The 17,874-nt window shown below is 39.1% G+C and overlaps 1 protein-coding gene across 6 annotated transcripts in view; it reads left to right on the top strand.

Annotated features, from left to right (window-relative positions):
• LOC135484146 (DNA repair protein RAD51 homolog 2-like) overlaps window positions 1-17,874 on the top strand; it is an 85,949-nt gene that overhangs the window by 21,393 nt on the left and 46,682 nt on the right. For 4 of the 6 annotated variants that reach the window (XM_064765312.1, XM_064765308.1, XM_064765313.1 and 1 more), the window contains exons 11-13: window positions 1,803-1,848; window positions 8,324-8,362; window positions 8,983-9,121. The gene's annotated coding sequence lies outside the window, so the exon portion shown is untranslated. The remainder of the gene's footprint in view (window positions 1-1,802; window positions 1,849-8,323; window positions 8,363-8,982; window positions 9,122-17,874) is intronic. The other 2 variants (XM_064765311.1, XM_064765309.1) reach the window with 2 other exon arrangements.

A 17,874-nucleotide genomic window follows, 5' to 3' on the forward strand; every position in this document is an offset into this window, starting at 1 on the left:
TGGTTCTTTGGACAATTACATGACCTACACCTACAATCTTCCTGTGTGAAAAAAATAAGGAAAATAATTTGATAAAAATGATCTGATCAGTTATAGTGAAGTAAAAGGCTGTTAGGTGATGAAGGAAATATTGAGTTCCAATGCAATAAAAAAAGATCTTAGGAGATAATCAAATTCAAAAGTTGCAGTACAGGGTGCCCCAGAATTGTCTCTCCTTAATTTCTATTTGGATGAAATCATAAATGAATCAAAACTACTTCTTTCTTATTTTGAATTGGGTGTGGATGAATCATCATTATTTCAATGGTATGATAACAGCTGAATATTTCCTCGAGCTTGATTAATTGTAAGTCCATTAGATATTTTGACATAATGTAGTTGGATACCTCAAGGTTCAAAGTGGCTGTACACACCTTGTTTATTACACAATTACACCTTGATACTTGCCTCAGGTTGGTAGAAACCAACCAGGATAAGCAGATAATTGTTTACAAACTTCTGCCCTGTTCACATCATTAAGTATGGATGATGACTGTTAGATCGTGCTCATCTGGAGAAACAACAACATCATGGTACCTGCTGCACCAGTAGGCAAAACCAATTGGATTGTTGGTTTAATTCATTACTGTTGCTGAAGCGCCTTGGCTGAAGCGATTGATTTTGGAAGAATCACTTAGTTTCTGGTGAAATTTTTTATGATTTTGGCTTTCTTGTCAACTAATATGAGCCACTTTAGCCCACTTCACAAAGGCTAAAGGCTTTAGTAGCTGCGTGTCTTTTGATTTTGTGTCACCAGTTCCACTTTTGGAATTTTACTAAGAAAGTGAAACAAAGCATTAAAGGGAATGCGATGGAAGTTGTTTAGAATACGACACTCAGTCACCTTGTTTATTCTCTTAAATGGACCTGAATATTTGGAGATTGAAAGCTGCAAAGATGCATTTAGGTTTAATGATGAATCAGTCATTGTGAAATAATGATACCAGCAGCATTCCTTCTTAAGGAGTTGCCATCGAGATGTGAAAGTTATTGTTGAAACTTAAGGTTGAAGCCCGCTGTGTTGCTATCGATAATGAAAATTCCTGACTAGCTCCCCATTCCTATCAGCTTGATTGGGCAAATAAAATATTTTGTGAAAATAAGGCCTACTGGGTTTGGTATTGATTTTCTATTTTCTCAATAGGATTATGTAAAAACTGTCTTAGATTTCTCTGTAGTTGCCAGCAGTAGGGATGAGGCTGGACCAGGAAGATAGCTGGTGTTCTTGGTAACTGATGCTTAGCCCATGATTATGATCACTGTATGATCTAATACCTCTGTAATACAAGTATGTACAGTATATTTAGTAATCCTTGTATCCACTTGATTGGGTCTTTATCAAATCAAGGGTGTAATCCATTAGGGTAATCTGTGGTTAAGAACAGTTATTATCTTGACATAATCACCAGCCTTGGGGTAAGGATACTCTTCCCTTCCTGTTAAGATGGAATTCATACCTTAAACCTGCTGGACTATGCATATATCACTACAATATTGGCTTAACTGACCAATTTGAGCTTGAATCCTCCTTTCTTGTAACTTTATGCTTGTGCCTAAGCTGTGCCAGTCACAACTTTGGAAGAACTTGCCTCCTTAAAAAGATACATCTGCCCCCTGGCTGACTTGGAAACTAGGACCCTAAAATAGCTATTTCTAGGAAGAGATCAATCAGAGAATCCTCCCCCCTTCCCAATCACACAGGAATTACATTCTACATGGGAATAACAATGGAGATTACCTATAAATTCCTCTTCCCATTTCAGGTACTTTAGTCAGATTTTGTTAAAAGTGGTATAGAAAACAAATCAAGTAAGTATATCGGGCCTTAATAGCAAATACGAAGGCCCAGTTCTGTTCATTCTTGCCACCAAGCTTTAAAATGGTGATCATGATGGGTATATGTCCGATTTAGAGTAGTCACCAAAAAGATGACAACCCGGGCAACACCCCAAGTATTTTTAGCAATATTGTTTTGCCACTGTACTGTAAAACCAGTCAGGAGCGGGCCTGTGGCACCTCCTTCAGTGATTTCTGTTCTCTGCCATCACATCATCGATGCGCGATTCCCATACCTTGTTGCACTAGTCATAGAAACAGCTTCGATAACTCCGATAATATCCAAGTGAGATACAAATATTTAAAGTCATAGGTAGTCAACAGGTCAGTGCTACATAAACAAATGTGTCACTGCACATAAATTGCACCATGCTGATGACTACAAATACATTGATAACGCTATCTGTGTGTTTATTCTGAGTTTACAATGTGAAAATTCTTATTGATCCATCTATTTTCTGGAGTGTCTTATTTTCTGGCTGCATTTCTAGGGTTAACAGGCGCCCAGCTTTGTCTAAAACGCAGTTACAAAACGATAGACTTTATTTCCAAAATCGAGGTTCGGGTCTCATCGGTCAGAAGTCGTCAGAACTTTCTAAATCTCCTTTGATGGTATGGTCCATCACAGCATTGAAGGAGGTGCCACAGCCGCTCCTGACTGGTTTTACAGTACAGTGGCAAAACAGTATTGCTAAAAATACTTGCATATTCTTTATGGCAAGCTATAACATAATCACTGTATGATCATGCATTAATTTTCATGCAGGTCATTGTTTAACTTGTTGGCTATGATTGATGAGTCTGTCGGAATTTTTGCTACAGTTGTCAACAGGATATGGTGCTTTTAATTGCGAAAATGATTAGCCTAAATGACCAGACAAGAGCCAGTTAGCAGTCTGTAACATTGACTGTCAGACTGGTTACGTATTATAAGTCCTGAAAACCAAGTGATCATGAGACATGAGCTGTTCAGCATGCCGGGCTGACCTTGGATGAAATGAAATTACAATAGTTTCATCAGTTAAGTCATTAGTTTGCGAGGAAAAGAGCAATTGCATGAATTCAGCAATATCCTCGGAATGACATTCGTTGTCTGGAAAGACACTTATTACTCCCCATGACAATACGATAGAAAGAAAGTAGATACAGTTAATTTAACTGGAGGTGACGGGTTGTCTGAGGAATATTTTCAATGATGTTGTATTGAAACAGAAAGAAGAAAACACTTTCATTAATTGAGCTAAAACAATGTATCATCAAATATCAGAGCACGGATGCCGTTATCTCACTTTATCATTAAACAATAATAGCGCAATAAAACTTGGGTGATGTCATGTCAGAAATATGCTTTGAGAGGAACGTGGCATGCTGCTCTTGGAGCCATGATAATCTGATCGCCAAGATAACATTGTGTCTGTTTGATTTGTAGGAACCAACTCTGGTGGCTGTGATTTCTGTGCTAACTGCTTCTCCTGGAAACGATAATATTTTTCTTCGCTTTCATTAATTGCAGCTGGCAAATTGACCAACCATGTTCCCTTGCATGTATTTCTGAGGTTTTGGAACAAGCAGTACTAACATCATGCCGACTTATCGACGGTGAATATCAGTCCTAAAGTCTCCTCCTTGACAGGGGATCGGCATGAACTAACATTCGAACCAAAAGATTGAGGCCAGACATTTTTGGCGATAAAATTTTTGGATGTCTATTTCTGGACTGAGGTCTATATTTAGACTACAGTTCTATTCATAGATCGATACCATTTGAAGTGGTCCTTGAGTGGATTTAAACTGGGTCAGAAAAAAATTATCTGGCCCATTTTGAAAATAAATCACCCTGCATGATATAATTTACCTCTTCAATCTATCATATGTCAATATTACATCTCAATTTTTGAGTTTATGCATACAGCACACTGCTATAAACACTGCACTTGAGCTCAGATGGTATGGGCGACAGTGTGAGGGAGGAAGATCCTTGTGAACGTGTAGTCACCGCACCATCTACTGCGACTTGATGTGCCACACAGACTTGAACTTAAGATACCAGGACCACATGGCTTCTTTTCTGAGGTCATCCCTTATCATGCAGCCCCCCCCTCCCCCTCCCCATGCAATGTTCCAGCTCCTGTTTCAGAAGAAGTTCAGTTCCATTGAATGTGTCCAGGTGGCAGCACTGGTGTTATTAAACTTGATATATCCTCAAAGGTTCCCGCCAATAAAACTTTTATTGGTAGTGGCATCTGTTGGAGAAATATTTCATGATATTTGACTTGCAAATTCTGTCAGCTGATTTTCGTGAACGTCATCTGCTGTAGTTTGGAATGAGGTAATATCGTTTCCAATTCAAGATAGCAGACTTGATTTTCTTTGAAATTTATCATCACACTTATTTCGACCTCTCGAGTTGGCCTCATCATGGTACATGGTATTCATGGTATTGTGGCTGTGCCGCGCTACAGGGCATCCCAGAAAAAATAGAAAGCTTTCCACGTCTTTAATCAAAAGCTTTTCCACATGTTATGATAAGCCCAAATATATACTTATAACCCCTCTATTTCAGTCCTGGCAGGTACAGTCCTGACCCGTCTTTCGTCTTTTTCTGCTGTTTTTTTGCATCAGTTATTGCCCTTTGATTCTAGCTTCAGCTAGAATGATTTTGAGTACAACCGGTAGACCCTTACTACATGGTCTTGGATGATCCATTGGTCAAGGGGTATGGCGCCAACCAGTGGGGAACAAATTCACTTTCTTTCCATGGCAGTCTTTTACAGTGACAACCATTCTGTTTTGATGTTCAAAATTGGTTTATTACATACTTTTGTCTCATTAAATCAACAAATTTGGCATGACTGATCTGTTGATTGTGCCAATAAATTACTCTTGGTGCTTGCATACACAATTATGTGAGACAACAAATCAGAAATACCTCCGAAGATTGTCCTGGGGAGAAACTTGTACACGGTTTGCATCAGACCATTTGGGTCAATGCTCTTTTATCAGTCAATTGATCATATACGCATCGGTCATTGCCAATAAATTCAAATTGTCTTTGTTGAGTTCAACATTCCCACACATCAAGGCAGCAGTACAGGCGAAAATCTGCACTTGTGCCCATAGAAATGATCAGTTCACTATATGCATTTCATTGCGATTCTTATCTTACTGGCACTATTTCATATGGTCTGACGCTGGTCAAATAAAAAACTGAAATAGCTAAAAAGCGCTTTGGGTCCAGGTAAGAGTTGCTGCCCAGGACAGCCACAGTATGACCTGAGTGGTCATCACCCCCTGATGTTTAATTGGGGTGGGTCCCCTGCAATGAACCTGCTGTATTATGTGTCCCCCATTGTCCAGTTACTGAGACTCAAGAGGCTTCATGGTGTCTCCTATTCATGCTGGCTGATGAGGTGGACAACTCAAAAATAAACCCGACCCTAATTGAAGGCTCTGGCCAGGACCTGATACTGGGCAACCATTGTCTGGACTTTGATGTCATCAAATGAGGTGGAAATTCTCAAAAATAACCAAGCTTAAACCTCTTATTTTGTCCTTATAGTGAAATCTTACTGTAATTTCTTCAGCTTAGCCTGGGAGGTTTTTGTTGTTGGGAAATTAGCAAGTATTATTTTATACTGGAGAAAGGTTGCCCCCATGGGCTATGGGGAGGAGACTTTTTAATGGGGACAGCTAGCCATAGAAAGATGCTGGGAAGAGAGGACCCAGTTGCCAAAGATACATTGGACCATGAAAAAAGAAGCCGTTCAACTTGTTTTGATGAGGTTATACGACAGCACAGTGATCATGTGGAAGTCTTTATCCTGATGATGGGCCAGTCGAAGAGATATCAATTGGGTCTTTTCAGTATTCAGGATATCGTGCATTGTTGACAGCTTATTCGATATTTTTGCAGTGATGATGTCACAAAGATTAATGACATCATTTACAAACTTACCGTAGCAATGTCTTCAAAATTTATGACCAGCTTGAAATTATTGCGTTGATGATGTCACAGTCGCTATGACATTTTAAGCTATATCTTCATGGCCATGCCCAATCAGTCATCTATACTCCCACACATTATGCAATCAAGCATAAAATAAATTAGTCACCTGGTCCTTTGAGACTAATCAATATAGGAAATAGCAGGATATGACTGTTAAATTATTCTGGCAGATTAAGACATTCTGGGAAGCAGAACTTCCTTCATTGCTCATTGCTCATCACTCTTATCTGCACCTGGTCTGCTGTTTATGGAGTCTTGTCCTTAATTGATGACAATGATGATGATGATGATGCATTAATTCACTGACCATGCAACTAGAACATTATTATGGGTTCGCTGGTGAGAATATTGAATATGACAACTTCTCCAATATAGTCAATTTGATTGCTGAGCTTTGGTACTGTCTCAGTCAACTCGATGATGTCATATTTATATGCAAACTTTAGTGTTTCCCACCAAAAAAATGGGTTATTACTATTTACTTATACATGTATAGTAGCTGATGGTTGTAAAATTTGAGCATTTAACCAACTGAGAAATAAGTTTCTTCCATATCAAATAATGTTTTATCAAAATACAAACATATTCTGTGTGTTTACTAGAAATGTTACATCTCCACATCAAAAAGTATTTCGATATACTTATCACTAAAATCTCTTGTGTCAACTTAAGTTATGTCCAATGTTTAGACCTTACAAATCCTTGTAATATTTATACTCCACCAATTGGACCAACAATTGTGATTTACTATGAAGGCTAAAGTATAAATCAACATTGCTTAATTTGCTTTGGAAACGTTACTCTATTCTCCTGCCTATTCTTTCTCCTCTTACCTTTTCAATTTTCTGGGATAATTCTCAGAGAAAGCCTCCTCACAAAAAAGTTTGGCTTTTATGTACCTTTTGTCAACTAAATTCTTTTATACTTGAAGACCAAACATCCTGTCCATTCAAAACCTCTGCATCCAAAGCTATTTAACTTGAATCAATGAAGTATTTTGTTTGTAAAAATTCTTAAAGAAATTTCTTTAGAATATCTTGCATCAGTAGCATTATAAGTATAATGCCTCGTGCGCTTCACTGGTTTTCTATAGGGTTTCATGGCTCTGATTTGCTCCACTCTCACACCCCCAGGGCGTTTTTTGTTGCACCATTAACCCCTATTGGGCAGCATGGTGGTGTAGTGATTTGAGAACCGTGCTCAAATCCTGGAAGTGATGAGTCCCAACTTCCAAGTCAAAGAATATGCCTGTGTGGAATGTCATATTCATTTATTCAATGTCCGCCAACATCTTTCTTCTAGTGGGAGAGAGATAACTAAAAAAAGAAATGTAATGACTTTTCAATCTCTTAAAGCGGTCTTATCCCAGCCTTTGGTTGTCGTCCTTGTCCCCATGATCAATTTGGGAAGACATGAATCAAACAACACAAATATATTGTCAAAACGAACACTCAGTGATGAGAAGGATTTGTTATGTCTTAATTCCATTATAACAGAAGCTTTTCATCCAGGCCGAGCGAGGAAGTATTTTTCGACAGCCCACAAAATGTACCTTTGAGAAATATTTGCATGATGTGAAAAGAATAAATCATATTCATCTGCAACCTTCAAAGGTCTGTGGAACCAAATCTTATTCATGATCACTGGGGCACATCTCTTGACTTTTTATGCCGATCACATGGTGGTATTTATTGTCAACACAAGAAGCTGGCCAATAAAATTCTTTTCAAATTGTGTTTGGCGTGGCCCCTCCCATGCCGGATGTTGATTGTGTAAGCCATATCTTTGCTGTGTCCTGGGTTATCATAAATCAAATGTCTACCTGCCCCCAAGGCAGCCTGGCTTGATTGTCCTAGGCAAACATTGACAAGATAGTGTAAATGATAGATGAGCATGAGTGGTCACTTCATCTCCATGTTGGCTACATAGAACACTTCATGATCTTTTTTCTGGTCAAGATCATTTTCAGTGGAAGTTCAATATCAAAATTGTCAGTATCGATAAAAATGTTTGTCAAACTTGACCATTCGGTACTTTAACACTTATTGGTGGTGTTATTCCATCAGTTGCTCGTCCCCTGCTGTCCCCTCAGTCATTGACGCCCCCCAGTAGGATAATATGACAATCTCTTGGTGGTCAAATGTCCCATTCAGAGGTTGATCAGACAACCATCCTTGTTCGTCACTTTGATCTTCAAGATCTTTTCTGACATTGAGTCATTTTCATTTATCTGACCACTGCTTCTTTGAAAGGACCTCTCTAGTATTTGAATTAGTTAATTTGATGACACAATGTTGGCTCTAAGGATAAGTCATTACATAGATTTACCTGAAGATAAAGTGGAGTCTTATTTGCTTTGTGGTCAAATTCTATCTCAGATTTTAATTTATTTACCAGTACTTCATTCTTTATCTTGACCGATTCCATTCTTTTATATTTAAGCTAAAGAAGAAGACCACATGTTGATTCTACATGGAGCCTGTACGTAATGTGTTTCAGATTTTGGTCAGCTTAGGCTGAACTTGCCGATACAAATTGGTCTCTTTTCCTAGCTTTCAATGTGATAAATCAAACAGGTTGATTACACAGGTGAAGCTCAGAAAGCTTGGCAAAGAAATCTCATCAGCATAAAACTTGAAAGGATTTCATGAGGATTTCCTAAGGAGTGGTTGGGCTGTTTACCTCCTGTACACAGTTAGATAATACCAGCTATTGTCCAATTGTCCTAGTCTCACTACCTGCCTCTAGACCTGAATGGGGGGGAACTGCCTGTTGCTTTTGCCTTTCTTGGGTGTCATTAGTTTGCTTTGGGAAGAAAAAACACAAATCAATGTTATTGTTCGAGAAGATGCTGAGGCAATCCCTCAGGGTCTTGTTTGACAAGTCAATTAACTATTACTGCCCTGAGAAAGGTTTTGAGGATTGGTTTTGTAAATGGTTCGTTTCTTGTCCTTTCCTCCGCAGTTATTGTAGACTCACTGAGAATATGCTGCTACTGTCTCAACCTGTTGCCCTTAAAACTTTTCTCTCTTTAAATGGCCTGGCAGTCTTTTGAGTCCTTTACTTCTAGGTGATAAAACTACTGCTTCTTGCCCTTTCAGATATATGTGCTGCAAGATGTGGTTGCTGGTGTTACCATTCTTAGTGGAGAGTTATGCAATCTTGATGTTGAAGCAATTCCATCGCACGGATCAACCTCTGCATCTAGATCCCAAAGGCTTTGACATCGCTACACCCTTGGTACGCTCCCCCCAACGTCCTGGTGAAGTATAAGTTGGTACATGAAGAAGAAGGTCAAGAAAACCTAAGAGTCGGAATGGAACCGATATGGCCATAACTGTATTCAGAAACAAAATACATTGCCCTGCCCTGTAGTTGGCTTCACCCTTCCTTAAAGAAAATATACCTACAAAAGAATTTAGAACTATCTACTTTAAATATGTTTATCAATTACTTGTTTTCATAGCTTATCTATGAACAATCACCAGAAGGTCCTCAGAAATGACTATGAGGGATCCATCTTATTCTTAGGTGATGTAATGGGTTGAATGAATGACCATGAATTGGGCTACTTTCAAGGATGTGTGCTCTTGCCTGAGGGTGTATGTCTTGTAATGTTGTCCCAAAGATTAACCAGGTGGACAATTTGACCTGGGGCATATCCTGTCATTCTCTGTTGAAAGTTCTTTAACCCTCTCCTTGCTGGTCTGTGTTTACATTTCATTTACTTGAACCCTTTGCTGAAGAAGTTTAGGTGCTCTAACTGCTTGTGTTGGGAAAATGTCTTATTTGTTGCTCAGGTGAACAATGAAAAAGAGAAGGACCAGTGCATGACCACAATAATATCAAATTTGTCGAGTGTTGCTCTTCTCTCTTATCACCGTATACACAGCTAACCAGTCAAATAATGCGCCAAATATCATTCAAAACAAAGCTGACAGCTGCATACATTAGTGTGATAATGTGCTGACAGGGATCAAAAAGGGTTTCAGTGTGATGATCGGATGTCCATTGTTGCAGCTGTGTGTGTTGATCAGGAACCCAGCCCTCACGTTGCACCACCTCCCATTGAATGACCAAGGACGGACCAAACACCCTACGGACCTTTCCCTTCCTGTGTATTGACTCTCATGGATTAACCAGCTGGCTAATATTTATCACAAATTTCCTCATCCTCTTTACTATGTTGTCATATTAACCCAAGGAGGGCTGTGACATTGGCGAAATCTAAATGTGCCTCAGTAAAAATTGCCTGCTTTTCTTCCGTCTGCTTTATTCTCTTTTGAGTTCTTCTTCTGTGTTCCCTTTAAGTTTCTAGGTTTCTAGCTTAGTGCCATATAGGCTCAGTGACTCTGACTTCAACAGAAATTACCTTCCTAGCTCATAGCTCCCCAAACGTTATGATATTTGTAATCTCACTACAAATGGAGGAGGTTACAACTCTCTAAAACTTTGAAGCCACAAAGCTAATGTATCGCTAAGTGCTGCTACTTCCGCCCCTCCATCTATTGATTGTATCCTCTCCAATTATGTTTGATCTGCAGCCGACGTGCTTGCATGTGCCCAATTGTGTTTAGAAGTGATTAGATTCATGGTGTCATTCAGCTCATAATTTGTATGGCCTCTCTCTCAAATTGCTCTTTATTTATACTTCCTCAATTAGTTATCATTCTGATTGCATGATTTGGCACATTATTAGAGAGATATGTGGGCTTTTAACCCTTGACCACTTTTAGATGGCAGTCGCATTTCTGTTGTTTTATTTCCGTGACTGCTAGTTAGGACAGTTCCTGACCGAGGTTATGACAGCTTACACAAGGAGAGTTAGCACAGTACATGGTACTGTCTTGTGACAGTTCCTGACTGGGTTTGCAGTAATTCATCTGTGATTGCTTACCAGAAGAGAACACAGTGCATGGTATTGTCTTGTGACAGTTCCTGACTGGATTTGCAGTAATTCATCTGTGATTGCTTACCAGAAGAGAACACAGTGCATGGTACTGTCTTGTGACCGTTCCTGACTGGGTTTGCAGTAATTCATATGTGAGATAACACAATTCATGATGCTGTCTTGTTATGAAGAATTATTGTCATTGCCAAGACAATGATGCCCCTTTGGCCGTCACAGGTGGGTGACCAGCTTGATCAGAACAGGTTGGCACTGTCATCAGATGTTGTGATTTCCCACGATGCTGGTTCCAGAATCTCGGTTATTTTTAGCCCTGTTTACGCTATAAATGGCTGTGGGTCAGGATTGTGATCTATGAATTGTGTTGATGGTGTGTCTAGATGGTCTAGATAAACACCGACCCTATCGATATTGATGATGGGTCATCCGTTTTGTCATAAGATCTGAACCCTAGATCTCTGCGCCTAAGAGCACATTGTGGTCTTATTTTCATAGCTAATTTGATTGCGCATCCCTTGATGCATTTGCCATTAGCACGAAGGTTTCGACCAGAGGGGTGTTTATACTTGAGGTGCATTTAGTCCTCGATAAAAGCACTTCTCGTTTTTTCTGTGCTGATAAATCTTATTTGCCAATTCCACCAAAGGGTATCTTTTGATTGCGGTGTCTACCTCATCCATTGCAAAATGCTTTAGCATGAAATTTTGTATCTGAATTTTAGGTAGAGTTTCAGTTTACGGCATTGAGGCAATCTGACTATGTTCAACAAGAGTTAGTTAGTCTTTGGCAAGGATTAGGTTCATTGAAGTTCAATCTTGACGATCAAAGGCAATAGTTTTTCCCTTCCTATTCATGGAAAAGCAATTGAATGAACGTGTCATCCAATTTGAAGGTCACACTAATTCACTGCAATTACATGTACTTCAGCAGTCATCCTCCACAGGAAATGATGAAACAGTGGCTGTAATTAACTCTGACATCACACCATTGTCACGCACCTTCACTTTACAATCACTTCCTCTTTTGACATCGCAAATCGCAGTCCCTTTCCCACACTGTTTTCCCTTCCAATTGTTTCGTGATTTCATACTTGAGAATGGCACAAACCATGGGAAATCACTTCTGACTTCTTAAGTAACTTGAAGGCTGATGAAGTACTACATAATTAGCACCTCATATTTCCTGTGTTTGTGGAACAATTTACGACTTTTCATTCACAGAAGCTGTGTTAATTCTTATGGGAATCAAAGGACCCAAATGGACCCTTGTAAGGGTCACTTAAGGATCCTAATTAGCTCCTCAAAATTCCTTTAGGAAAGATTGTGTGAAATTTTTTGTGACTCTACCAGATACCAGATATTGTTCTTTCCTTGAGCTACATTTCTTTCAAAAGCTTGTATTGAAAAAGTGTTGAAAAATTACTCGTAAAATGAAAGGAAACTGTCATAATCTGTGTCTTAATATGTTTTAATTTCAATGCTACTGCTCTATTCATTATAACGTGTTGTATCAACATTCTGGTGAGAAGTTGTTAATTGCTGCAATTTTCTGTTCATTTTCACTTTGAAGTAACAGAGGATTTGTCTCTGGACATAGTCTTTGCAACCTGTTGATTGATGAGGAATATGTCTATGCCTGGATCATTAGCTTATCCGTTAATTGACTTGGTGAAGAATGCCTGCTTGTGGAATCAGAAAGTCTCAGTTCAGGAATGTCATTGGCTTCCCTCATTAGCCGCTAAATCCTATAATTATGGTCTGAGAGATGTCAAATTAGAGGCTAATAACACGCCAAGAGAGAGCCACACCAATGAGTTATTCAGTGGTTTCCTATCTCAAATGGACCATTCTGTCATGGTCTCCAGATCGCAATGCAAGGTTCCCAATCAAAATGTCCTCTGGCAAAACAATTAAATCCAAATTGCCAGCCACAATTGACAATGTGATGAAACTGGATTTTGATGCTTATACTGCAGAATTCACTTGGAAGTGATTTTCTTGTGCTGCAGAGCGTATATCCTCTGCATTCATGTCATACACAATAGCATGCATTATCAAATCTCAGTGAAGATTTACAAGTAGTTTCACCCTTAACATGAGAAAATTCTCCTCTTGATCAACACTGCGAATGTGCTATTCTGGTATGTCTTATTGGGTGGAATAGTCACATTGTGTTTTTGTGCATGGCCTCTTGGATGTGAGTCCTCCTCAATGGAGTCACTGACCTGTAACCAGTGCAATATAAAGAAGACTATTCATCAAAACATGAAAAAAGTGCTGCCTCCTTTTCAGGCATCTTAATGGGTTGGTATCATGCAATTTTTAAAGGAATGTCTGTGTGCTGGAATGGCCGACTGATGATGAGGTTGTCTCATGGGTCTCATCTTGGCCAGTTTGAACTTGATTTTGGGCAAAACATTCACTGATTTTCGGCCAGTCCTGTTCTTTGTTTTCCAAGTTGTTGCTGATATCATCACTGTATCCTGCCATAAGTGGTTTCATTTTGAAATCATGAAAGCTCTTGGGCGAGCTTACAGAAATGGTTTAATTAGATTAACTTGTTAAAGGCATCTTTAGCTGTTGTTTGTGTTTCTTCTGTGATTGATTATTCATAAAGCCAAACACAAACACCCATGAAAGCAAACTCTCATCAAAGAGACAATCCTTATGTCAACTCTACCTAAGTGTCCAATGTCCCCTGGCTATATTGTTGTAAATTATAACTCCCAAAGGCTTCAGAAAGTACCCTTAATTACATGATAAAGTACAAATACACACTTTTAGAATTTGCAGGTGCTTAATTGACTTCTTTCATGCCATTCTTTGGTAAAGTCCATGATTTCTCAAAAGCTTGTCAGATTTTTTTTTCTTTAAGTACACTCATCAAACCACAACCCCCAGGTGGGCCTCTCATGTGCTTCAGACCAGAACTTATGCTAAATGACTGCCTTATATAGGTTCAAAGTGGCTTAAGTTACATCATGGTGTAAGTATAAAATCATTTCCATCCAATGACTTCACAGTCACTGATTTCGGAACAAAAACTGTTAAAATGGTATACTCTGTTTCAAAGTCTCTTGTGATGAGCTGTGTGATCACCATCACTGTTGAACTATTAAGAATATATAAATCATTATCAAGAATATAATTTGAAGTATGTCCTACAGTTTGCCTTTCAGAAATGTCTGTAGACTTGCTGTATGATAAACGTCTTAGATTTCGAATCAAGTTGTTCCCTCAAAATTGGTCGTAAAGGAGCAGAGTTGCATTGATATGGAAGCATTACTGGTCAAAACTGAATGATGTTTCAGGTTCATCCAAGAGGCCCACTAATGTCCTTCACATAGTGTCCTTCAAAATGTCCAAGGGCACAAGTTTAAGAACCTAGTTTATGTCTGGTTTGTAGTGGTAAGAGATTTGAAGTGTCTCCACACCCGACTGGTTACTTTGTCTCCAAACATCTTGGTCAGACAAAAGTTGTTCATGCTGTATTGAGGGGTTTGTGAGGCAAACAATAGGTGTAGCGATCCAAGATGATACTCTATCTTGTCATCTTGAATCATCCTTAAAAGCCTGCTTGATTTATGTTTGATTAATGTCAGAGTCCAGCGTGGTGCAGCATAGTAATTAAAATTGAAAGTCCATTCAGGCTAGTCTCGGGTTTGGACCGGATCAAAGGGGATAGGAATAGCGGATAGCTTCGTCAGACTCGTCATGCTATCTCATTTCAACTTAAATATCCAAATCGCCTTTGAAATAGCCAGGGCACTTTTCATTCTCTAGTTGACAACCCCGAGGGTCCTAAAGTCATGAATTACGGTATTGATAATGGACCCAGATTGATGCTAGAAGCAATGCTTTAAGACCCTCTAATAGCTACTACTCAATTTTGTGTCATTTCCAATAATTTTGTTTGCCTGGTTGAAGTCATCAGATGCATTTGAGGCATTGCAGGTTATCAGATTGAATTGCTTTGAAAACTGCCCACAAAATGTAAATCTGCATTTACTTTCTTCTGTCACATTTATCAGACAGTCATCTATTTATATGTACAAGTAACTTTGCCTACACCAAGTAATGCAATGTTGCATTTTGCATTTTGCAATCCCTTCTGATGAGATTTCAAATGTATCACAAAGTGTGGTTGAGATGTCGATGGTCCCTGCATGCTGCATCAGTCTGGACAGCCTCTCAGTCTGTTTCACTTCACACATTTCCTGTCCTTCATCTTCTAAAATGGCTACAGTGTACAGTGTATAAACAAAAGGGACAAAGAAAATTTCAATGCTTGGACAGATAAACTTTTTGAGTAACTTTTGACAGTTCTTTGACAAATCCCATGCACCGACTAAAAACATGGTCTGAAAGGTGCTGCCACCTACTTCTGAAGTTATCTCGACCATGTGCTCGGTGGCCCAAGCTTTGGGTGGGATCATTAGAGACTGTGCCGTGGCGCAGCCCACGTGCTCGGTACTTGTGATTCATTTACATCAAATTTCCACGTGACTCTTGTTTGAAACTTTTTGATGTGGTGAGTCTAAAATAACTTTTAAAGGGAAAAAAATGTTTGTTGGGGCTGTGACAATTAAGGCACCAAGAGCTTATTCAACAGGTTGCCTCTGAAAATCTCAGTCCAATCTCTGGGTTCAGTCTTGATAGGTTCAGCAACCAGAGTTCAGTATGCAGATGATGAGATAGGGTTGCTGTTGTCCTTGGTGTGGATACGAAATCAACTTTTCAGCATTTGTGATGGAAGGTTCATAAATAGGAGAGGTCATTTTCTTGATATCCGCGACAGAAATAATGTGCCTCTGTATCAATTTGATAGTCAACATCAGTGCACTGCAAGTTTTTCACCTGATCAGGAACATTTTGTAAACTATATTTTGTTATGACCCTGTTTATGACTCTGCATTGTTCTGTGGATGAGCCTGTCTCAGATTTGTGGTGCAGGTGCAAGTGATGAAATGCATGCTGCTTCATTCAATGGGCACTTTTCTTTTTCAAAGACAAAACATAAACGATATGCATTGTTCTGTTGTTTATGCCACACTGTGTTGACCTCCCATTCTCCACCCCTCATAACAAACTGCATAGTCCCATGCTGTGATGTTAGGAGTAAGAAAGGATCAAAGCAAAAACAAAATGATCTAAACTTTATAATCTGCTTCGGCTTTTTCTAATTCTATTTAGTAACAATAAGTCGCATATGATAAAGCAGCCACACAAAAATGAACATGTAGAGTTCTTTTCAGTTATTCTAACGAGATTTGCAAGTAGGCATTGAGCTGGTCTGAATCTCTGGTCTTTCTCTTAAGTCTAAAATCTAGATTTAATCCTGTAAGTGTAATGCAATGGTGTGGTAAATCTGTTGACTTGGTCCAAAGGGTCAATGTTTCTTAAAGTTTTTTGTGTTGTTTTTCAACTTTTCAGTTTTTCTCTCAACGCAGTTCACAGTGCAGACTTGTTGCTTCAGTGTCAGTATTGTTGTACCAGGGCCTTCTGACATGTGGTTGTTGTGTCAAAGGCTCTCCAAAGTTTTGCAAGTGCACAAAAATGCGGATACATGTACATGTATTTGCATAATTTTACTACAGAGTGATGGTGATAAATCCCCTTCTGACTTTGAGGAGTCATTGTATTGACTAGATTTAATATGGCAGCCTGCCAAACTCATTCATATCAACACACGGCTTTATTACCTATGAATATCATTGTGGCAGTGAATATCAAAATGTAATAAGTAATCCCATTCTATTGCATTGTCATGGCCTGTCACATTGACCAGGGCCTACATGATATTGCCATAAAGGGAAATACAATATTGCAGTGATCCTGTACATGGTAAAAACCCCAGGCACGGACTTAATAGGCCGAGGTTATTGTTCCATATCCAATAGGCCGACATCTTCCGAACAAGATACTTGTTTACCTCTCAGACAAGTTCTATGTCCATCTACAAGTTCTATTATTCAGCTAAGTGTGTTTGTGTCGAGCCCTGGAGGGTCAGAACATTGCATGGTGCGGGCCTATTTGCTGGAACTGATGAATATTCATGACATGTGCACATGTAGCGTAAATACCGCCTTCAGAATTCACAAATGTTGTTGGCCAGGCGTTTTCTTAGAATATTTCCTATAAGATCATTATTGGGCCAGAGGCTTTATTTTCGTGGCTTCTATTCTTAGGCGCATTCAAAGCCTGTTGATCATTCTTCGGGAGATTTATAATTCATTGCATTTTAAATCACTAGAGGTTCAGGGCACTGGATCGTATCCTTGTTTTGGTTTCTTGTTTGCTATAGAGTCATTGCTAAAAACGCCTCCATTGCCCGCATAGTCCTTCGTCTTTTAAAATTTGTCTCTTAGTCATGTTTCCAATACTCATACTTTATTGCCTTCCTTTGCGATCGATCGTTATCTACAATATTGACCACCTACGCCTTATCAGTAGGCAAGGCGACATGGTGGTCACCTTTAGTGACCCTACTTATTGACATGAAAAACCTGACAATTCAGTCAGCAGATTACATTACAGTAAACACCTAGACTAATCAGCAGATGATATTACAGTATTAAACACCTACACCAAATCAGCAGATGACATTACAGTAAACATCGTCACTAATCAACAGATTGCATTACAGTAAACACCTACACCAATGTGCAGATGGCATTACAGTAAACACTGTCACTAATCAACAGATTGCATTACAGTAAACAACTACACTAATGAGCAGATGGCATTATAACTACACTAATTAACAGATGATCTTTATTACAGAACACCTGTACTATACTCAGCAGATGTCATCAAATTGACTCTTTCATCAAAAAAGTGTTGTCTGCCCATTTCCTCTTCTAGGTTGAAATCGTCTTTGGGAGAAAAGCCTTGACATTCAGATATTGTCTGGAAACACCAGTAGTGAAGTTAAAAAAGAATGCTGAATTCGTGGGAGTTTTCTGATTAGGCACTCTAGGGGGGACGGTGAATTCAGTGAGTCACCATTTATTACAGCCAAGTGGTTCGATCAATCAGCCTTTTAGTACCTTCACCACAGATTGAAATCTTTGGTGTTGTTTATT

Source organism: Lineus longissimus, chromosome 3 (assembly GCF_910592395.1).
Source record: "Lineus longissimus chromosome 3, tnLinLong1.2, whole genome shotgun sequence".
NCBI classification, from domain to species: domain Eukaryota; kingdom Metazoa; phylum Nemertea; class Pilidiophora; order Heteronemertea; family Lineidae; genus Lineus; species Lineus longissimus.